This window comes from Procambarus clarkii, chromosome 59 (genome assembly GCF_040958095.1).
Source record: "Procambarus clarkii isolate CNS0578487 chromosome 59, FALCON_Pclarkii_2.0, whole genome shotgun sequence".
NCBI classification, from domain to species: Eukaryota; Metazoa; Arthropoda; class Malacostraca; order Decapoda; family Cambaridae; genus Procambarus; species Procambarus clarkii.
In genome coordinates, this window is record NC_091208.1 from 24,866,412 (window position 1) to 24,890,309 (window position 23,898).

Below are 23,898 nucleotides of genomic sequence, written 5' to 3' on the forward strand. Positions count from 1 at the left end.
GGTGTTGCACTTGAGCCTTGGTGGTGGCAACGTTCTCGTGGTTTCCTCCCCGGGAGCCCCGGGGCTGCCCTGTTGTAGTTCGTTTTGGGACTTGGGGGTGTTGGTTGCTTCGGTTCCATCCACGCCCCCTTGTCTTTCCCCTGGTTCACCCTTCCTGCCTGCATCCGGTTCCTTATTGTCTGTAGGTTCGGGGCGGGGTTTTTGATGGTGATGAGACTCGGGCAGTCTCGGGGAATTCCCCTTCCGGGGTAGTGACGGGGGCATTTGAGCTTGTTCCTCCAGCCGTGTTGTATGAGTCTGCCAGTGGGCTCCCTTCCTTAGTGTTTTCACGGCTGCCCCGGTTTTTTGGTACGGCCAGGGCTTTGGGGGAACGGCTCGGCCCCGGGGCCTGTCCCGGGGCTGACTTGGGGTGCTTTTGCCCCGTTGGACCCCGTGGGGGTTTTTATCCCCCTCTAGGCGGTGCTTGTGGTTACGCGGAGTGAGGTCTTTCCTTCCCACTCGCCGTGCGTGCTGTTGGGCGTCGGCCCCTCCCCGGACTCGGTTCCTTGGCCTTTGAGTTGGTTGGTTCCGTCCTGTGGGTGGATGTTTCCTCCCACCCTTTTTTGGGACGGTGTTTTCGTCATGTTTCCCCGTTCGATGGGGTTCTACGTGACTTCTGATCTCGGGTGCGCCTGCGCCTTTGTGTGCCTTCGGGACTAGTAATTACCTAAGTGTAATTACCTAAGTGTAGTTACAGGATGAGAGCTACGCTCGTGGTGTCCCGTCTTCCCAGCACTCTTTGTCATATAACGCTTTGAAACTACTGACGGTCTTGGCCTCCACCACCTTCTCACTTAACTTGTTCCAACCGTCTACCACTCTATTTGCGAAGGTGAATTTTCTTATATTTCTTCGGCATCTGTGTTTAGCTAGTTTAAATCTATGACCTCTTGTTCTTGAAGTTCCAGGTCTCAGGAAGTCTTCCCTGTCGATTTTATCAATTCCTGTTACTATTTTGTACGTAGTGATCATATCACCTCTTTTTCTTCTGTCTTCTAGTTTTGGCATATTTAATGCTTCTAACCTCTCCTTGTAGCTCTTGCCCTTCAGTTCTGGGAGCCACTTAGTAGCATGTCTTTGCACCTTTTCCAGTTTGTTGATGTGCTTCTTAAGATATGGGCACCACACAACAGCTGCATATTCTAGCTTTGGCCTAACAAAAGTCATGAACAATTTCTTTAGTATATCGCCATCCATGTATTTAAATGCAATTCTGAAGTTAGAAAGCATTGCATAGGCTCCTTGCACAATATTCTTTATGTGGTCCTCAGGTGATAGTTTTCTATCTAGAACCACTCCTAGATCTCTTTCTTTATCAGAATTCTTTAAAGATTTCTCACATAATATATAGGTTGTGTGGGGTCTATGTTCTCCTATTCCACATTCCATAACATGACATTTATTAACATTAAATTCCATTTGCCAAGTGGTGCTCCATATACTTATTTTGTCCAGGTCTTCTTGAAGGGCATGACAATCATCTAAATTTCTTATCCTTCCTATTATCTTAGCATCATCAGCAAACATGTTCATATAATTCTGTATACCAACTGGTAGATCATTTATGTACACAATAAACATCACTGGTGCAAGAACTGAACCCTGTGGTACTCCACTTGTGACATTTCTCCATTCCGATACATTGCCTCTGATTACTGCCCTCATTTTTCTATCAGTCAGAAAATTTTTCATCCATGATAGAAGCTTACCTGTCACCCCTCCAATATTTTCCAATTTCCAGAACAACCTCTTATGTGGAACTCTGTCGAAAGTCTTTTTTAGGTCCAGATAGATGCAGTCAACCCAGCCATCTCTTTCCTGTAATATCTCTGTGGCCCGATCATAGAAACTGAGTAAATTCGATACACAGGATCTTCCTGATCGAAAACCATACTGTCTGTCTGATATTATATCATTTCTCTCCAGGTGTTCTACCCATTTAGTTTTGATTAGCTTTTCCAATACTTTCACTATTACACTTGTCAATGATACAGGTCTATAATTGAGGGGGTCTTCCCTGCTGCCACTTTTGTAGATTGGAACTATGTTAGCCTGTTTCCACACGTCTGCTACGATTCCTGTACACAGGGATGCCTGAAAGATCAGGTGAAGTGGAATGCTGAGCTCAGATGCACATTCTCTCAGAACCCATGGTGAAACGCCATCTGGGCCAGCTGCTTTGTTCCTCCTGAGCTCCTTTAGCATATTTTCCACTTCATCTCTAGACACCTCTATCCGCTCTATGTTGTTCTCTGGAATTCTTATTGTGTCTGGTTCTCTGAAGATTTCATTTTGTACAAACACACTTTGGAACTTTTCATTTAATGTTTCACACATTTCCTTTTCATTTTCCGTGAATCTGTTTCCCATTTTCAACCTCTGGATATTATCCTTTACCTGCAATTTGTTGTTTATGAATTTGTAGAATAGACCCGGTTCTGTTTTACATTTATCTGCTATCCCTTTTTCAAAATTTCTTTCTGCCTCTCTCCTTACTGCTGTATAATTGTTTCTCGCATCTTTGTATCGCTGGTATGTTTGGGGGTTTGGCCTCTTCCTATACTGATTCCATTTTTGTGTCTTTTGGTCTCTTGCCCTCTCACAATTTCTGTCGAACCAATCCTGTTTTCTGGTCCTGCATCTCTGTTTTGGTATGAATGTTTGTGTGCCTTCCTCGTATAGTTTTAAAAATTTGGCATACATTTCATTTACTTCCCTGCCTAGCAACAATTCTGTCCAATTACACTCATTAAAAAAATTTCGAAGTTCCCCATAGTTGCCTCTCTTTAAATCGAGTTTATCAACTGTTTCAATGTCCCCATTTTCTTCTAGATAATATCTTAAAGCATATTTAATGTCTAACAGGACGTGATCACTCTTTCCCAAGGGAGGAAGGTACTGGATGTCAAAAATCTCTTCTTCTTTCCTGGTGAATACTAGATCCAGTACTGACGGTATATCTCCTTCCCTCATTCTTGTGGCTTGCTTTATGTGTTGATACAAGAATGTCTCCAGAATGAGGTTCACAAATCTGCATGTCCAAAAGTCCTCCGTTCTTGCTTCATAGGCCTCCCAGTCTATTGCTCTAAAGTTGAAGTCCCCCAGTATCAACAGTCGTGATTTATCTTTATCTGCTTGTACAATAATATCTCTCATGACCATTATGAGGCCCTCTCGTTTGTCATCCAGTTCTTCCTTTGTCCACGTGTTGCTTGCTGGTGGGCTGTAGGCATTTACAATTATCAGGTTATCATCCTGATTCCAGACCTGCAATCTTGCAATAGTGTTGGCTTCTGTGTTCTCGAGGGTTCGGGAAGGTTTTTCGCTACTTCCCGCATTATTGGAACGTCTGTCGGCTCCTCGTCCTTGTCGCCGTTTTGGGCTACTTGTGGCCCGGTTGGGCTACTTGTGAGCTGGTTGGGCTACTTGTAGCTCTGTTGGGCTACTTGTAGCTCTGTTGGGCTACTTGTTGCCCTGTTGGGCTACTTGTTGCCGGTTGGGTTCCTTTTTGGGCTCTTTGCTTCTTTGGCCGGTTGTATTGTTCCTGCTTCCTCTTTTGGCTACTTTTCTGGTGTAGTAGTCCTGGTTGGCGCCTTCCCGCAGAGGGTTGTGCAGTTTGGCCAGCGTGTTCTGCGCATGCGCCGTGGAGTTTGTTTTGATCTGGGCGGTGTTTCAGTGCTAGTGTTTTGCGCCCTTTTTGCTACAGTGCTTCGCCTCTCGTTCTTCTCCCTGGCTGCGGTATGTGCCCCTTCACTCCGGGGGTGTCCTAGTTCCCAGTTGTGGGGAGGACACCGCAGTTTTCCCTGTGTCATGGGTGTGGGCCGCCTCCTTCGCCGCTCCCTGCTCTCCTGCGAGTCCGGCAGGGTCCGGCTCTGGCGTCTTCACCTGGCAGTGCTCCCAGGTTCTTCTGGGCACGGTTGAGTCGTGTCAAGTTTGTGCCACCGTTCGACAGGTGAGTTTCTGCAGTCTGGCGTCTTTTGGCCGGGTGCTGGATGCAGTGTTGTTTATATACCTGTCTTTATTTAGGTATATTTTTGTACGACTGAGACCATTCGCACACCAGTGACTGTCCCTTTTTCAACCCTTCCTGTCCCCCTCATGTGCATGTCCAACCCATGCTGGAGTCATTCAGGGGACCCACCTTTTTTCATGTTGTGAGGTGTGGGGGTTGTAGGGTTGGTTCTGTACTCACCTGGTAAGGCTCCTGGCTGTGCTTGCAGGGTTTGAGCTCTGCCTCTTGGGTCCCGCCTATCTGGTAGAACTTGCGGGATAGTACCAGTGGAGTGCAGTGGTGTTATTGGCACAATTGGGGAACACTGTATTCCCATCAGTGGTCTGTACTTGTTACACGACCTACTTGCGAGCATAAGCCTTCTTGCTGGTTCATCTGTGGACTTCCAGGGCACACTTGCCTGTTTTCGTATAGCAGTTCCGGCCCATCCTGGTTGTGGGGGTATGTGGGCCGGCGGGCCGCTCCTAGCAGCTGCCTGGTGGGCCACCCTCTGGCCGGTCTAGCCTGGCCTTGTAATTACCTAAGTGTAATTACCTAAGTGTAGTTACAGGATGAGAGCTACGCTCGTGGTGTCCCGTCTTCCCAGCACTCTTTGTCATATAACGCTTTGAAACTACTGACGGTCTTGGCCTCCACCACCTTCTCACTTAACTTGTTCCAACCGTCTACCACTCTATTTGCGAAGGTGAATTTTCTTATATTTCTTCGGCATCTGTGTTTAGCTAGTTTAAATCTATGACCTCTTGTTCTTGAAGTTCCAGGTCTCAGGAAGTCTTCCCTGTCGATTTTGTCAATTCCTGTTACTATTTTGTATGTAGTGATCATATCACCTCTTTTTCTTCTGTCTTCTAGTTTTGGCATATTTAATGCTTCTAACCTCTCCTCGTAGCTCTTGCCCTTCAGTTCTGGGAGCCACTTAGTAGCATGTCTTTGCACCTTTTCCAGTTTGTTGATGTGCCGGGCTTGGGGTGTAAAAGAGCTCCCAGTACCCCATCCAGCAGGTATCGAGCGGGGTTTTCTCTGCCGTCGGTCGCCTGGAGCAGGTTTCTGGGCCTGCTGGGTTTTGTCGTGTCTCCGTTGGCCCTGTCTGGGGTCTGCCTGCTCCGTTTCTCTGCCTTTGCAGAAGGGAGTTGCTATTTACATGTTGCATGTGCGGTGGTGCCTGTTGCTGCTGCTGCACGTGTGCATTGGTACCATGTTTCACGGTGGCGTGTCCTTGTTCCTGTGTCCGGTTGTGGTGTGGCACTTTGCTGCTGTTTTGTGCCTGGGGATTGCGGGGGGGTTTTGTCCCTGCCTGATTGTCCACCCCTGGTTGTTTTCCTGGGGTTTTTGTGCTTCCGCTCTTTCTTCCTGCCTCCTCTGCAGCAGGGGTGTTGTGTGTGTGTTCTTGGGCGTTTTTCAGCCTGTGTCCTGTGATGTGCTTCTTTGTCTCGGTCTATTGCAGTTGTTCGTACCCCTTGGTTCGGGTACTGTTCTGGCGGCGACCCTTCCGCCTTCTTTGGTTTCCTAGCTTGCCCTGCCGGTTTTTTTTTTTTGGGGTCTTGCGATGTCTCGCGTCGGACCCGTTGTTTCTGAACTCCTGGCGGGCTTGCATGCTTTGGAGAGTTTTTCTGTTCGGCAGATGTTCCATCTCCTTGTGCCGTTTGGGTTTCGGTGGTCGTGCCCGAGATCTTCCCGCGGCTCCGCCTTTTCCTGGGCTCGGAGGGGCCTTGTCGGGGCTGCTTATGTTCTGCCTCGTGATCTCGCCTCCGGTTGGTGGTCGGGTGGCTTCGTGGTAGGTGTCCCACCTGCCTGCTTCTCTTGGTGGCAGTATGGGGTATTTTGGCGGTCCTTCCTTTTCCTGTCCCTTCTTAGGTGGTTACTCTTGTTAGCTTGGTTTACTCTCGGCTTGGTTTTCTGGTGGGGGTTGGAGGCCGTCGTCTTGCCACATACTGTCGCCTCTTTTTGTGCGGCGCTGACGGAGCCGCTTCAGCTTGCTTTCGGTCTTGGTGTTGCTTCTGCACCGTTAGTAAGCTGTCTTGTGCATCGTTTCACCTCCGGCCTGTTCGTGCGCCGCTTGTACCATCCTGGTCTCTGGTCAGCGTGCTCTGTCTTCTCCTCGGTTGGTAGTGCCCCTTTGGTTCCGGTGTGTTTTTTTGTCGGCTGTTTCCTTTTGGCCTTTGCCTCTGGGGGTCGAGTCGCTGAGTTTTCTTGCTCCTTCGGTTTTAGCGGTGGCAGCAGTCTCCATCTTTTCTGGCGCTGGGTGGGGCTGCTGCGTTCTGGAGGGGTCCAGGGTTTGTTGGTGCTTCGTTGGTCGGGCCGGGGGTGTGTCGTGTTTTGTGTTCAGTGGCAGCCCTCCGCTGTTGTTTGCGTGCCACAGCATTTGGGTCCGGAGCGCGTTTTGCGTTGATCCGGTTCTGTTCTTCCCGGTTCGCGGGTGGTGGTGTCCCGGGTGGTCAGCTGTATTCTTGCGGCTAAGCTGCCTGTGTTCTTCCCTCATGCCTGTGGCATTTTTGGCTTCGCTGCTCTCGCTGCCGTCTGGGCGATGTGGCCTTGCGGTCTTTCGGGCATGGATTTTTGGTGTTCGTGCGGGGGGCCTTGCTGCTCGTTGTTCTCGTGTTGTTCCCGGGACTTTTCGGGGTTGTGGCGCCTTGGGTTGGCGTTTGCTGCCGGTTGTCTCGCTTCCGTGGGGGGTGCGTGGTGTCCTCCTCCCGGTTCTGTCCTTTTGACCTTCCTCTGTGGGTAGTTAGCTCCGGGGCTCCCCCCAGAAAACCAGCTTTGAATGTACGGTAATGAAACTCCATTTTCTGGGTGAGACCCGGAGGCTCCCCGGCAACCCTCCCTCTCTCCGGTCGGCGGTTTTTCACGTGTTTTGACATCCAGCCTCAGAACTGATGGGTGGATAGCCGGCGTAGGAGGTCTGGGGCTCCCCCTTTCCCCTCCCGAGGAGGAGGGAGCTGCGCAGACAGCGGCGCGGTGACGTATGAAGTCATACTAGTTTCCTTGTTTTCTGTTGAAGAGTTCTATCCACTAGTTCGGCTTTAGGTAGCAATTTTCACCAGAATAGGGGTTTGTTTTGGAATGCTTACCTTTCTGGATGCTTGACCCGGTCGATGGCAGACATAGAATGCTTCCTACCACACGGAGGTTTCTATAGGCCATTGCTCCCCTTGCCTCTCTGAGGGGGCCAGGTTCTGGCCGTGGTCCCCGGTAGGCCCTTGAACTCCATACACATGACTGATGCCAAAGTCTGACATTAGCATATCAGCCAGTAAAGCTCCGGAGAGCCTCCGGGTCTCACCCAGAAAATGGCGTTTCATTACATTCAACGCTGGTGTTTTCCCTTCGTCATAACTTTTCAGTCTCCGTTTGCATGGTTCTTTTGTTCCTTTCTTGATCGGAATCTCATGCTGAATACTGTCACCTCTTACCATGTGGCATTGGTGGAGCCAATGCCACTTGGCTTTGCCATCAAAAGCTTTAGCAAAACCCATGTATACTACATCCACTGGAAGGCCTTTGTCTGAGTAGCTGTTACCTTTTCCAAAAATGTGAGCAGGTTTATAGGGTAGGATCTGTTTTTAACAAATCCATGTTGTGTCGATTGTACAAGATTATTGTACAAGATTATTCACTGAAAGATGGTGAATGATTTCCTCCCTGAGGATTCTCTCCGTGAGCTTGCAGATGTGTGATGTCAAGCTGATCGGGTGGTAGTTTTCTGCTGAGCTCTTTCTGCCCTTTTTGAAAATAGAAGTGGCATTTGTACATTTCCGATTTGTACATTTCCGATTCACAGCTGATCTACGACGGCTTCTAACTGAGGGACTAGCTAGTTAACTAACTAACTTCTAACTGTAATTACCTAAGTGTAATTACCTAAGTGTAGTTACAGGATGAGAGCTATGCTCGTGGTGTCCCGTCTCCCAGGCACTCTTTGTCATATAACCCTTAAACAGCGCAAATCATACATTTATAATTTGAGTAACTGTCACAAAACGGCGCAAATCATATATATGATTTGCATATTTAAAATAGTTAAAATAGTCCTACACATACATAGAGCTCACATTTGCTTCCTCAGACCACCAGTAATCATCCCCCATCTTGATAAAAATATCCAGAGTCCCTCGCTTTTCTTCTAGGGCCTTTGTAAGAAAATGATGACCATTGCTTGGCAACATCACCATCGAGTATCTGAATGTTTAGGGCAGCCATAGAGTTGACACTAAACTTTTAGTAACAGCAAATGAGTGATTACCATGTATATATTTGAGGCAAAATGTGTGCTATATGCAATTTTAAGATTTAGGCTTAAAATATATTTATACCTGTACATGTATTATTATGAATAAGTATGTAGGTGTCTTTATATCATTACTTGTATATTCATACATACTTATATTTTCAAAGTTTTACATAATAGACAGTAACTTTGACACACAAATACAACTTGTTAGCATGAAAAGACTAAATTAATAAATTGAAAAACAATGAAAATAAATCAACAAAGTTATTCCTATGCAGCACCTCAACTAAAAATATGCAACTTCTCCAGGCCACTACAGCTAAACCACAAGAGCTAGACACTTTTTGTTTGGATTTTTGTGCTTCCTGAAGGCTAATTAACAATGTCATAAGAAAAAATAATTTTTATCAAAACAATTTTTTTCTTGAGCGCCCTGGGGATGTTTGCTATTTAACAGTTAGCGGTTTAAGGGATAATGCTTTGAAATTACCGACAGTTTTAGCCTCCACCATCTTCTCACCTAACTTGTTCCAACCGTCTACCACTCTGCTTACAAAAGTGAATTTTCTTATATTTCTTCGGCATCTCTGTTTCGTTAGTTTAAATCTATGACCTCTTGTTCTTGACGTTCCGGGTCTCAGGAATTCTTCCCTATCAATTTTATCGATTCCTGTTACTATTTTGAATGTAGGATGGCCTCTTTTTCTTCTATCTTCTAGTTTTTGCATATATAATGTCTCTAACTTCTCCTCGTAGCTCTTGTCCTTCATTTCTGGGAGCCACTTAGTGGCATGTCATTGCACCTTTTCCAGTTTGTTGATGTGGTTCTTAAGATATGGGCATCATACAACCGCTGCATATTCCAGCTGTGGTCTAACAAAAGACGTGAAAATTTTTTTTAGTATTTCTCCATCCATGTACAATATTTAAAAACAATTCTGAAGTTAGAAAGTGTAGCATAGGCTCCTCGCACAATGTACTTAATGTGGTCCTCAGGTGACAGTTTTCTATCTAGAACCACCCCTAGATCCCTTTCTTTGTCAGAATCCTTTAAAGATTTCTCACATAATTTATTGGTTGTGTGGAGTCTTTGTTCTCCAATTCCACATTCCATAACATGGCATTTATTCACATTAAATTCCATTTGCCAAGTGTTGCTCCATATACTTATTTTGTCCAGGTCTTCTTGAAGGGCATGACAATCATCTAGGTTTCTTATCTTCCCTATTATCTTAGCATCATTAGCAAACATGTTCATATAATTCTGTATTCCCACTGGTAGATCATTTATGTAGACAATGAACATTACCGGTGCAAGAACTGAACCCTGTGGTACTCCACTCGTGACATTCCTCCAATCCGATACCTTGCCTCTGATTACGGCCCTCATTTTTCTGTCAGGAAATTTTTCATCCATGATAGAAGCTTACCTGTCACCCCTATAATATGTTCCAGTTTCCAGAACAACCTCTTATGGGGAACTCTGTCGAAAGCCTTTTTTAGGTCCAGATAGATGCAGTCAACCCAACCATCTCTTTTCTGTAAAATCTCTGTGGCTCGATCATAAAAACTGAGTAAGTTCATTACACAGGATCTTCCAGATCGAAAACCATACTGTTTGTCTGATATTGTATCATTTTCCTCCAGGTGTTCTACCCATTTAGTTTTAATTATTTTTTCCAATATTTTGACTGTTACACTTGTCAATGATACAGGTCTATAATTAAGGGGGTCTTCCCTGCTTCCACTTTTGTAGATTGGAACTATGTTAGCCTTTTTCCACACATCAGCCACAACTGTAAACAGGGATGCCTGAAAAATTAGTTGAAGTGGAATGCTGAGCTCAGGTGCACATTCTCTCAGAACCCATGGTGGAACTCCATCTGGACCAACTGTTTTGTTCTTACTTAGCTCCTTGAGCATTTTTTCCACTTCGTCTCTAGACACCTATGTGCTCTATGTTGTCCTCTGGAATTCTTATTGTGTCTGGTTCCCCAAAGATTTCATTTTGTACAAACACACTTTGGAACTTTTTGTTTAGTGTTTCACACATTTTCTTTTCATTTTCCGTGAATCTATTTCCCATTTTCAACCTCTGAATATTATCCTTTACCTGCAATTTGTTGTTTATGAATTTATAGAATAGACCTGGTTCTGTTTTACATTTGTCTACAAACCCTTTTTCAAAATTTGTTTCCGCCTCTCTCCTCACTTCCGTGTAGTTGTTTCTTGCATCTTTGTATCGCTAGTATGTTTGGGGGTTTGGCCTCTTCCTGTATTGATTCCATTTTTGTGTCTTTTGGTCTCTGGCCCTCTCACAATTTGTGTTGAACCAATCCCGTTTCCTAGTTCTGCATCTCTGTTTTGGTATAAATTTTTTTGTGCCTTTATCATATATTTCACAAAACTTGACATACATCTCATTCACTTCCTTGCCTAGCAACAAGTCTGTCCAATTATACTCACTAAAAATTTTTCTGAGGTTGCCATAATGTTCTCTCCTGAAGTCAGGTTTTTCAACTGCTTCAACCTCCTTATTTTCTTCCAGCTTATAACGCATTGCAAACTTTATTCCCAAAAAGACATGGTCACTTTTACCCAAGGGAGGAAGGTACTGATTGTCAAATATCTCTTCCTCCTTCCTGGTAAATATTAAATCTAGCATGGAGGGAATGTCCCCTTCCCTCATCCTCATAGCTTGTTTAACATGTTGATACAAGAATGTTTCCAGGATGAGGTCTGCAAATCTACAGGTCCAAAAATCTTCTGTTTTAGCTTCAAATGCTTCCTAGTCTATGGATTTCAAGTTGAAGTCGCCGACTATCAACAGTCGTGATCTATTGTTATCTGCTCTCGCTATAATCTCTCTCATTATTGTGATAAGACCTTCTCGTTTACTATCTAGCTCTTCCTTTGACCATGTGCTGCTTGGCGGTGGACTATATGCATTTCTGATCATTAGTTTATCATCCTCATGGCAGATCTCTAGTGCTATTATGTCAACTTCTTGTGGATTGACTGTCATTATTTCCTTCACCTTTAGGTGTTCTTTCACCAAGCACAGCAACGCCTCCACCTTTCCTAATTTTTCTGTCCCGTCTCCAAAGTGAGTAGCCCCTTGGGAATATGACCTCATGACTGTGTGTATGGTGGTGTGTTGGCCTAGGTGTTCTCAGTATACTGGGCTTCCCTAGGGCTTCCCTAAGCCCCAGGGAAGCCCTTACCTTCCCTAAGCCCCAGGGAAGCTTAGGGAAGGTAAGTCCTTCCTTAATAAGGAAGGAGTAAGAAGGAAGGTAACTTCCTTCTTACCTTCCCTAGGGCTTAGGGAAGGTAAGCCCTTCCTACTAGGACTGCCTTCCCTAGGTGCCATGTAACTACTTCCCTTGCATTCCAGGGTTATCTTCCCTGGAATGTTCGGGTCTCTCTTCCGTTGGAGGGTTTCATCACTTGGCATTGTTCTCGCCCTTTGGGTATGTCGGGGGTTTTGGGTTTCCTGTCTTGCCCCGGGTAGGGAAGTGGGTTTTGCTGGGAGTGCCGCACTGCGGCTGGCACAGCCTGTATTCTCGGTGGCCAGCGATTCTCTCTGGCGGCCAGTTTGTTTGTGCGTGTTGCTTCAAGGGGTTTTGTTTTGTTTTTTAACGTGTTCTCTTGTGATTGGCAAAGGAGGTCTGCCTAGCTTCCCATTAGGCCTGCTTAGGTTGTGTTGGTGGTCTTCTTTTGTTGCCCCGAGGTTTCACGGCATCTACTGGTTGTCAGTTTTCCTGCTAACAAACAGGGTATACCGGTTTAGCTAACCCCAGTGTCTGGGCTTCCCGCAGGGCTAACGTACCCTACAGGCCCTGGAAAAACCCCATTGGGTCCGGGGGTACCATGGATGCGTCTTCCGAGTCCTGTCTCACCTTGTGTGATACTGAAGGTTGTTTGTTGCCCCTGCCTCGCGGTGACGATCACCCATCCTTCCTCCGTCATGCTGCCTGTTTGATCAGTGACACCTACGACCCTGAGTCTTACGGGATTTGTTCCCCCATTTGTCATTCAGTTTACCCATTGTCTGAGGATGTTTACCCATTGTCTGAGCATGCAACGCAGTCGCTGCAGGCAGCGACTGCATTGCATGCTAATTTCCTTTGTTGCAACGAGCCAGGTTGGTTGCCCGGTTGGAAGCCCCAGAGCTGCCCCGCTTGGGTTTTAGGGACCAGGATTTAGGGGCAGTGTTAACTTCAACCGTGGTTTCGTTTGCACCCTTGCTTCCTTCCCAGGTGGGTGTGATTTGCCCTGCTCCTTCCTCCCTGCTTCCGGCTTCCAAACGTCTGAAGGTTTCGAAGTCGGGGCTGGGTTTAGCTTGGGATGAGGCTCAGGTGGCTTCCGGAAATGCCCCTTCTGATTCAGGGACAGAGGTTGTTGAGCCCGATTTCCCCACTGAGGCTTCGGAGTCAGCCCAGCAGGCTCTCTTCTTTGAAGCTTTTCCCCAGGATTTCGCCTTTTCATCAAGGGTGGTAGGGATGAGGGTTCTGCCCCAGGGCCTGTGTTGAGGTTTCTCGGGGCTAAGGGGGAGTCTGTTTATAGCGCTTGGGCTCCTTTTAATCCTGCCTGGACTCTTATGCCTTTTGGGTAGAGTTTATTGTTGCAGGGCCGGGGGTTTCATATCCGCCTTTCCTGTCTGAATTTGAATTGGGTGCGGCTCCCCCTTGGGTTTGTTTCCGTGTGCCTTTAGGTTACTTGGATACGTGCTTCTGGAGGTTTCCTTCCAATCGGATTTCCCCGGCAGAGGTTTGTGAGGCCCTTGGTGATTACCTCCTGCGAGACACGGGTTATGCCTCTATAATGGATCTGTCTTTGTTTGAGTTTGGTTCCTTTTCCCCATATTGGGTGCAGTACACCCACGGTTCCGGAATCTTCCTGGCTGCAGACTGCCCTTTTTTTCTTATTGGGAGCTTGGCGCAGGTTTGTCGGACCTGCACGCTTGGGTGGCAAGAGGTGTCTTCGGTGTTGCAGGTGTTCTTGGGGGCTCAATTGAGTTCCTCAATGAGTGCCTCTGCACTTTCTTGTGATGTGGGTCTGGTGCAATGACATGCTTAGGTTCCCACTCTTTTGACTGCATTGGCAGCTGATGATCACCGAGTTCGTGGTCATTTGGCTCGGTCTTGCGCTTCTTTGGTCTTCAGGGGTTGGCTTCAGACTGGCTTTCGGAGGATGTGGGGGTGTTGAGTGGGGGCCTTCAGCTGGGGTTCTGGTTTCGGCTGCCCGGCTAAAGCTGCTTGTGCTGATCCTTTGGAAGACGGTACTGTATCTATGTTTTTCTGTGGGGAGCCCCTACGGCTCCGTGGAGCTTATCGGGCTAATGTATGTTATGTTAGACCGGGACATTAGCTATGGAGTTCAGACCCACCAGGGACCAGCGCCAGAACCTGGCCCCTTCAGAGAGGTTTCAGGGAGCAATGGCCCTGGAAAACCCCATATGGTTGGGGGTTTTCCTTATCTGCCATCGACCGGGGTTAGGTACCCAGAAAGGTAGGCGTAACAAAACAAACCCCACATGGTAAAAAACTACAACAAAAAACTGAACAGAGAGGTAGAAAACTCCCTACAATCCCAAGGAAAACAATCAAACAATCAATTTACTGCCGCGCCGGTCGTCCGCGCAGCCCTCCCCCCCCCAGGAGGGGGAGGGGGGGGCCCTGGACCTCACCACGCCGGCTGCCGTCAGTTCGGAAACTAGGCTTCAACCGGGATAGACGCTTCTCTGGCCTCAAATTAATTGGCGGTGTTTGCCTCGTGTGGCGTTCTCTGCTGTTGTTGTGGTGTGCGGTGGCCAGGAGTACTTCATCAGTGCCGGGGCTGCATGCGCCTAGGGCTTCCTTCCCTAGGCGCCCTGTGAGTACTGCCCTTGCGTGTCAGGGTTATCTTCTCTGGGGCGTTCGGGAACCGCTCCCGTAGAGGTTTTTGCTGCTCGGCATTTGCCTCGCCCTTGGGGCCAGCTGGGGCTTGGGGCCCTTGTTTGGCCTTGGGTAGGGAGTGGTTTTGTGCTGGCTAGGGCGTCAAGGTGTTGCGCGGCCTGCCACCTAAGCGGCGACCGGTTCCTGTTGCTCTGGGGATGGTGTACTTTTGCGGGGTTTTTCTTTTGTTTTGTTTTTGGTTGCCTGGTGGAGGTGCTGCCTCGTGGGCCCACGAGGCAGCACCGTTGCATGTCAGCGTTGCATGTTAGATTTAGGTTATTGCAACGCGCTAGGTCGGTTTCCCGCCTGGATGCCCCGAGGCTGCCCCGTTTTGGCTTTAGGGACCCTGACCTGGGGGCGTTGGTTGCTATGGCTTTGACTCCTACGCCCTCTGGTCCTTCCCCTGTGGTTCTTCCTGCACCTCCTCCCCTGTGTCCGGCTCCGAAACGTATGCGGTTTTCGGCCTTGGCACAGGATTTAGTTGGTGGAGAGACTCGGGCTGCTTCGGGGGCTGCCCCATCCGGGTCGGGGACGGAGGCATTTGAGCCGGTTCCTCCTGCCGAGGCTTCTGGGTCCCACCAGCAGGCCCCCTTCTTGTCTGCCTTTCCCTTGGACTCTACCTTTTCTTCAGGGGTAGAGGGTTTGGAGGACGGCTCTGCCTTGGGCCCCCTGTAATTACCTAAGTGTAATTACCTAAGTGTAGTTACAGGATGAGAGCTACGCTCGTGGTGTCCCGTCTTCCCAGCACTCTTTGTCATATAACGCTTTGAAACTACTGACGGTCTTGGCCTCCACCACCTTCTCACTTAACTTGTTCCAACCGTCTACCACTCTATTTGCGAAGGTGAATTTTCTTATATTTCTTCGGCATCTGTGTTTAGCTAGTTTAAATCTATGACCTCTTGTTCTTGAAATTCCAGGTCTCAGGAAGTCTTCCCTGTCGATTTTATCAATTCCTGTAACTATTTTGTATGTAGTGATCATATCACCTCTTTTTCTTCTGTCTTCTAGTTTTGGCATATTTAATGCCTTTAACCTCTCCTCGTAGCTCTTGCCCTTCAGTTCTGGGAGCCACTTAGTAGCATGTCTTTGCACCTTTTCCAGTTTGTTGATGTGCTTCTTAAGATATGGGCACCACACAACAGCTGCATATTCTAGCTTTGGCCTAACAAAAGTCATGAACAATTTCTTTAGTATATCGCCATCCATGTATTTAAATGCAATTCTGAAGTTAGAAAGCATAGCATAGGCTCCTTGCACAATATTCTTTATGTGGTCCTCAGGTGATAGTTTTCTATCTAGAACCACTCCTAGATCTCTTTCTTTATCAGAATTCTTTAAAGATTTCTCACATAATATATAGGTTGTGTGGGGTCTATGTTCTCCTATTCCACATTCCATAACATGACATTTATTAACATTAAATTCCATTTGTCAAGTGGTGCTCCATATACTTATTTTGTCCAGGTCTTTTTGAAGGGCATGACAGTCATCTAAATTTCTTATCCTTCCTATTATCTTAGCATCATCAGCAAACATGTTCATATAATTCTGTATACCAACTGGTAGATCATTTATGTACACAATAAACATCACTGGTGCAAGAACTGAACCCTGTGGTACTCCACTTGTGACATTTCTCCATTCTGATACATTGCCTCTGATTACTGCCCTCATTTTTCTATCAGTCAGAAAATTTTTCATCCATGATAGAAGCTTACCTGTCACCCCTCCAATATTTTCCAGTTTCCAGAACAACCTCTTATGTGGAACTCTGTCGAAAGCCTTTTTTAGGTCCAGATAGATGCAGTCAACCCAACCATCTCTTTCCTGTAATATCTCTGTGGCTCGATCATAGAAACTGAGTAAATTCGATACACAGGATCTTCCAGATCGAAAACCATACTGTCTGTCTGATATTATATCATTTCTCTCTAGGTGTTCTACCCATTTAGTTTTGATTAGTTTTTCCAATACTTTCACTATTACACTTGTCAATGATACAGGTCTATAATTGAGGGGGTCTTCCCTGCTGCCACTTTTGTAGATTGGAACTATGTTAGCCTGTTTCCACCCGTCTGCTACGATTCCTGTACACAGGGATGCCTGAAAGTTCAGGTGAAGTGGAATGCTGAGCTCAGATGCACATTCTCTCAGAACCCATGGTGAAACGCCATCTGGGCCAGCTGCTTTGTTCTTACCGAGCTCCTTGAGCATTTTTTCCACTTCGTCTCTAGACACCTCTATGTGTTCTATGTTGTTCTCTGGAATTCTTATTGTATCTGGTTCCCTAAAGATTTCATTTTGTACAAACACACTTTGGAACTTTTCGTTTAGTGTTTCACACATTTCCTTTTCATCTTCCGTGAATCTATTTCCCATTTTCAACCTCTGAATATTATCCTTTACCTGCAATTTGTTGTTTATGAATTTATAGAATAGACCTGGTTCTGTTTTACATTTGTCCGCAATCCCTTTTTCAAAATTTCTTTCTGCCTCTCTCCTCACTGCCGTGTAGTTGTTTCTCGCATCTTTGTATCGCTGGTATGTTTGGGGGTTCGGCCTCTTCCTGTATTGATTCCATTTTTGTGTCTTTCGGTCTCTAGCCCTCTCGCAATTTCTATTGAACCAATCCTGTTTCCTAGTTCTGCATCTCTGTTTTGGTATAAATTTTTTTGTGCCTTTATCATATATTTCACAAAACTTGCCATACATCTCATTCACTTCCTTGCCTAGCATCAAGTCTGTCCAATTATACTCACTAAAAAAATTTCTAAGGTCACCATAATGTCCTCTCCTGAAGTCTGGTTTTTCAACTGCTTCAACCTCCTTATTTTCTTCCAGCTTATAACGCATTGCATACTTTATTCCCAAAAAGACATGGTCACTTTTACCCAAGGGAGGAAGGTACTGAATGTCAAATATCTCTTCCTCCTTCCTGGTAAATATCAAATCTAGCATGGAGGGAACGTCCCCTTCCCTCATCCTCGTAGCTTGTTTAACATGTTGATACAAGAATGTTTCCAGGATGAGGTCTACAAATTTACAGGTCCAAAAATCTTCTGTTTTAGCTTCATATGCTTCCCAGTCTATGGATTTCAAGTTGAAGTCACCGACTATCAACAGTCGTGATCTATCGTTATCCGCTCTCGCTATAATCTCTCTCATTATTGTTATAAGACCTTCACGTTTACTATCTAGCTCCTCCTTTGACCATGTGCTGCTTGGCGGTGGACTATATGCATTTATCATCATTAGTTTATCATCCTCATAGCAGATCTCTAGTGCTATTATGTCAACTTCTTGTGGATTGGCAGTCATTATTTCCTTCACCTTTAGGTGTTCTTTTACCAGCACAGCAACGCCACCGCCTTTCCTAATTTTTCTGTCCCGTCTCCAAATTGAGTAGCCCCTTGGGAATATGACCTCATTTAAAATTACATCTTCAAGTTTTGTCTCCGTGAGTGCAACAATGTCTGGTGTCTGCAGCTGTATTACATCACTTAACTCCAGTATCTTCGATCTCACTCCATCTATGTTGGTGTATGCAATCTTCAGGAACTTGTTCCCCCTCTCTCTATTGATTTTGTTGGTTTGCCTTTATGTACCACTTTACTGGTTTGCCTACCCCTATCACTTTGTAGAAAAAAGAATTTATTTCTTCTTCATTCCTGCTCTCATTTAAATGTTTTGCCTCGGCGAGGTTCAGTTTCAGCTTCTCTCTATCTTCTTTTGAAAGATCTCGTCTTAACGACCACCCTTTCTCATCCTCATCCCTTTGCAATTTTCTAGCATTCCTTAGTACTTCTTCCATCTGTTTGGCACCGTTTAGGGTGATCCTCAAAGGTCGATCTTTCCCTTTTACGTACCTGCCTATTCTCCTGTAGTCGCACACATTCTCTCTGTTTGTAAGACCTTCCACGAGGCCAACAATTTTATCTACTACTTTAGCTTCTTCTACAGCTCTTTCTGACCTAGATGTTATCGCCTTTTCTTTGCAGCCAAAAATGATCAGGGACTTACTCCGATCAACTGTGTTTTGCACCAACTTCGGGTTAGATGCCAATTCTTTCCTCACTTCTAGCCTAATGTTTGTTTTATCTTGGTTGCTGCAGTGTTTGACTTCCTTTACTGCTTCTTCTATTTTTTCCTTCTCCTTGGCCACTTGTGCATAAGTGAGTTGCATATCTTTCTTGCACTGTTCTATTCCCTGTGTAACTTCCTCCATCTGTGCTGACAAAAGCTGTTTCTCCTGTTGAATTTCCTTGCCTAACCTATTGTAGTCATTTATGTTTAAATTTACTTTAACTTCTTCCAAAGCTATTTTTAAGAGTTTATTTTCTTCTTCCATGGCTTTGCAATTTGTTTCCAATTGATTCTTATCCTTGCGCAAATCTTTCACTAAACCCTCAAGACATAAAACTTTGCTATTCAAATGGTCATTACTTTCTTTCAATTTACTAATTATTTCTACATGAGAGTTCACTATAGTATCTAAATTTACCAACTTGTTATGTAGACTACTAATATCAATGCTTTCTTCATTGAATCCCTCAAAATCAAGCTCTGTTTTGTTTTTCCCCTTGCCAGTGGCCATCTTGAATGTTCTTCTCTGCACTGTAAACACTAGGGCAACTTTTTCTCATCCTATTTTTCACTTCCCTTAGCACTTTCCTGTTATCTCACCTATTTTTCAAGAGCACTATACCTTTATGTTCTCTGGGACACCACTCACTACCATCAACCTGTACTACAATACTTAGGATTGTTGAAATATGCTGGAGCTCCTCTGCTGCAAGTGTTGACCTTAGGGGTGTCACCTTTTTCACTATTCACTATTTGTGAATATCTGTGACCTATCTGTGACCCCGCTTGGGTGCTTTTGCCTTCCCCACGGGGTTTATTGTTGCAGGGGGAGGGGTTTTCTTACCCTCCCTCCCTGTATGAGTATGATTTGGGTTCGGCTCCTCCCCGGGTTCAGTTCCGGGCGCCTTTGGGTACCTCGGCTCCGTCTTTACAGGGGTTTGCTACTTCCCGTCTCTCCGCGAAGGTAGCACGGGAAGCTCTTGCTGCATACCTCTTGCGAGACCCGGGTTATGCCTCCCCAATGGATCCGTCCTCGTTTCAGTTCGGTTCTTCTTCCTGTTTTTGGGTGCGTTTGGAGGTTCCGGGGTCTTCCTGGCTAGCAGACTGCTCTTTCTTTTCGTTGGGGGCGTGGCATGGGTTCTGTCGGACCCACGCGCTTGATTGGCGGGAGACTGCTACTTTTATGCAGGTTTACCTGGGGGGGCGAGTTTGAGCACCTTAATGCGTGCTTATTCGCTCCTGTGCTTTCTCGGGATGTTGGCCTTTTCCAGCTTCACGTGCAGGTTCCTCAGCTTTCGGCTTCCTTGGTTGCGGAGGAGTTGCGCTCCCGTGGGCATTTGGCTTCGGTCTTGCGTTTCTTTTCCCTTCTCGAGCTCTCTTCTGCTTGGCTCGAGGAGGATGTGGGAGCGTTGAGTGAAGGGCCTTCGTCCGGGGCGCTTTCTTCGGCAGCTAGGGCGTCGGCTGCACTGTTGAAGCTCTTTGCGCCCATCCTGAAGGAAGCGGTGTCTCTGTTTTTTGCTTCTCGCCTCGCGTGCCGTCAGGCTGTGCTCGCCCTCTCTTTGGAATACTCTTGGGCCCTGGCTCTTAGGTTTTCGTCTCCATTTTGTCCGTTGCTGTTTGCAGAGTCTGCAGTGTCCCAGTTTCTGCATGCGGCTTCGGCTAGTTGTCGTCCTATGGCGGACTTGTTGATTCTCCGGAGCGGTCGTTCTCGGCAGTTTCGGAGGGGTCATGCCAGGGTTTCGGGTTCCGCTGGTCGAGGTGGGCCATTGGTGCCAGTTTCTGAGCCACTGTTCCCTTCGGGGCCAGCGTCGTCTGGTCGGCGCAGTGATCGCCCTGTTCGACGGTTGGGTTCTCGTAAGGGGCGTCGGCCCTTTCACGGTTTGCCCCATTGACGGGGCGATGGGGGGGAGGCTCGCTCTGTTTGCCCACGCTTGGTCCCACGATTTGTGGGCCTTTTCGGTCGTGTCATCCGGCCTGCGGTGGCGTTGGGCGACTCGTCCTCCTTTGGGAGGTTCGGGGCTAACAGGGCAGGTCTCTTCTCCTGCGCTTCGTCAAGTCATCTTGGAGTGGGTGCGCTTGGGCGTGGTCGAAACGGCTACGTCCCTCAGGTGGGTTTCCCGCCTGTTTCCAGTGCCGAAATGGGACTGTGCGGATCTGAGGTTCATTCTGGACTTGTCCCGTCTGAACCCCTGGATTCCTTGCCCCTTTCGGATGACTACTCTGTCTCAGGTCCGGCTTCTGTTGGAGCCGGGTGCCTGGATGGTGTCCCTGGACCTCAAGGACGCGTATTGGCACATTCCTATTCATCCGGGGTTCAGGGACTGGTTAGGCTTCGTGGTAGGGCGTCACGCTTACCGTTTTCGATGCCTACCTTTTGGCCTGAATCTGGCACCTCGCGTTTTCACGCGTCTGACCCGAGTTGTGGTGACCTGTCTGCGTCTTCTAGGGATTCGGGTTTTGGCCTACCTCGACGACTGGCTGGTGTGGGCTCCCAGTCGGTCAGCTTGTCTGCTCGCCAGGGATATGGTTCTTTCCCAGCTCGCCAGGTTCGGGTTCCTGGTGAACTGGAGGAAGTCCCATCTGGTTCCGTCCCAGGTTCGGACCTGGCTGGGTCTTGTTTGGGATTCTCGGACCGCTTCCTTGTCTCTCCCTCCGGTGGCGTTGCGGCGGCTGCGGGACCGCCGTTTGCTGTTTCTGAGGGGGTCCCGGGTCACTCGGCGGTTGCTCGAGCGGTTGTGCGGGAGTCTGAACTTCGCCATGCTAGTCTACCCGCCGGGTCGGGTTTGGCTTCGGCGTCTGTTTTGGTTCCTTCGGGGACGTCCTTTCCGCCTCTCTCGCGATCGTTGGGTTCGCCCTCTGGGGGTCTTATGTCGGTTGCTGCGTCACCGACTTCCTCTTCGGGTTTTTCGAGGTTTGGTGCCTTGGCGCCTTCCCGAGCCCTCGCTCGATGTGTTCACGGACGCGTCGTCTCTCGGCTGGGGCTTTGTGACCAGTGCTCACCAGGCAGGCCAGGGACGGTGGGGTCCGTCCTTCCATCGGGCTCACAGCACGGTTCAGGAGTTCGCGGCTGTCTGGTTCGCGCTTCGGAGGATTCGGGTCGCTCGGGAATCGACCATTCGCCTCCATTCGGACTGTTCTCCGATGGTTCATTGCCTGAACCGCGGGGGTTCTCTTCGGTCCTTGGCTCTTTGGGGTTGGTCCCTTCGAGTGGTTCGTCTGCTGGATTCTCGGGGTTTGGCTCTCCGTGCGGTTCACGTCCGGGGAGTGTCAAACGTTCTGGCGGACGGTCTGTCTCGCTTCCTTCCCCTGTCCACGGAATGGACGGTCGACGACGACTCGTTTCGTTGGATCTGCCAGACGTACGGTCTCCCAGATGTGGACCTCTTCGCGTCGGCGTGGTCCCGGCGTCTCCCTATATATGTGACGCCCTTCCCCGACTGTGAGGCGTTCGCGGTGGATGCCTTTCGGCAGGACTGGTCGAGGTGGGGTTACCTGTACCTCTTTCCTCCGGTCCAGCTGTTGCTTCGGGTTCTGGTTCGGTTAGAGACATTCCCGGGGAGAGTAGTCCTCGTGGCCCCTTGGTGGCCGGCCCAGCCTTGGTTTCCGGTGCTTTTGGCTCGGTGCCCGAACCCGGGACGTTTCCCACAGCTCCGCCTCTTTCAGCAGGTCGGCCCGATCCGGTACGGGGCTGGTTCGACCTTCTCCTCTGCTCTTCGCGTCTGGTCTTTTTGACGCGGGTGTATCACCATTTCTATGGTGATCAGGTGGCTTCTTTGATGGTGTCCCACCTGAGAGCTTCGTCTAGGCGACAGTATGAAGTTTCCTGGCGTTCCTTTCGCCATTTTCTGGCTCTCCGTAGGTTGTCTTTTCTTTCGGATCGGGTTGTTTTGTCCTTTCTTACTTGGCTTTTTCAGGACCGTCATTTGATACCTAATACTGTCGCCTCGTATCGTGCGGCGCTGGCGGAGCCGCTCAAGCTAGCTTTCGGGGTGGACGTCACATCCGCCCCGTTTCGTAAGCTTTCCCGTGCTATGTTTCACCTCCGGCCTGCTCATGCGCCGCCTGAGCCGTCCTGGTCCTTGGACAGGGTGCTCTCCTATCTTTCCTCTCCTCGGTTTGTGGTGGCCCCTTCGGTTCCTGATTGTTTTTCCAAGGCTTTGTTTTTGTTGGCATTGGCCTCTGGGGGCCGGGTAGAGGAGCTTCATGCTCTCCTCCGGCGCAGGGGTTTCTGCTCTTTTGGTCCTGGGGGTAGGTTTGTCCGTTTGCAGCCTTCTCCATCCTTTCTGGCGAAGAACGAGACGGCTGCTTTCCGGAGGGGTCCGTGGGTCATTGATGCTTGGTTGGTTCGGCCGGGGGTGCATCATGTGTTGTGTCCTGTTGCTGCACTTCGCCGTTACCTGCGCGCTTCAGCCGGAGTGGCTGGGGATGCGCTTTGGGTTGATCTGGTTTCCCTCGTTCCCTGTTCCAGGGCTCGGGTCTCCCAGGTTGTCCGCAGGGTTATTAAATCTAGCCAGCCTGCGGTCTATCCTCGCGCCCATGACGTTAGGAAGTTTGCGGCTTTGGCTGCCGTGTTTGGTAATATGTCTTGGGCTCATATTCGGGCGCGTGGATTTTGGAAGTCGAACAGGGTCCTGGCCGCCCGTTATTTGGTGAACGTCCCTGCTCCTCGTCGTTCTTGTGTTGCTTTGGGTCGCAGGTTGCAGCCAGTTGTCTCGACTTCGAGTTGAGGAGTTTGTGGCCGCCGCCTCCCGGGTAAGTCCCCTTTTTTCCTTCTCTTTGGGTATGTAGCTCCAGGGAGCCGTAGGGGCTCTCCACAGAAAACCAGCGTTGAATGTAATGAAACGCCATTTTCTGGGTGAGCCCCGGAGGCTCCCTGGATACCCTCCCTCCCATCCGGTCGGCGGGATTTTTCGCGTTGGTTGAAGCCTAGTTTCCGAACTGACGGCAACCGGCGTGGTGAGGTCCGGGGCCCCCCCCCCCTCCCCTCCCGGGGAGGGGAGGGCTGCGCGGACGACCGGCGCGGCAGTAAATTGATTGTTTGATTGTTTTCCTTGGGATTGTAGGGAGTTTTCTACCTCTCTGTTCGGTTTTTTGTTGTAGTTTTTTACCATGTGGGGTTTGTTTTGTTACGCCTACCTTTCTGGGTGCCTAACCCCGGTCGATGGCAGATAAGGAAAACCCCCAACCATATGGGGTTTTCCAGGGCCATTGCTCCCTGAAACCTCTCTGAAGGGGCCAGGTTCTGGCGCTGGTCCCTGGTGGGTCTGAACTCCATAGCTAATGTCTCGGTCTAACATAGCATACATTAGCCCGATAAGCTCCAGGGAGCCTCCGGGGCTCACCCAGAAAATGGCGTTTCATTACATTCAACGCTGGTTTTTTACCTCTCGACTCATGTGTCGGCAAGCCATCCTTGCTCTCTCTCTAGATTCAGCTTCGGCCCTGGCCTTGCAGTCTTCATCTCCGTTCTGTCTTCTGTTATTTTAAGAGGATTGTGTGGCTCATTTTTTGTCGCCAGTTTCTGCTAGTTGTCTCCCCATTTCTGATTTGTTGGTACTCCGGGAGGAGCACACTCGGTTCTCTTGGGGTGATCGTGC

At 48.3% G+C, this 23,898-nt stretch overlaps 1 protein-coding gene across 5 annotated transcripts in view; it reads left to right on the forward strand.

Moving 5' to 3' along the window:
- The window catches only part of LOC123768229 (protein LZIC), a 101,585-nt gene that overhangs the window by 56,969 nt on the left and 20,718 nt on the right, over nucleotides 1-23,898 (forward strand). The window lies entirely within an intron of this gene.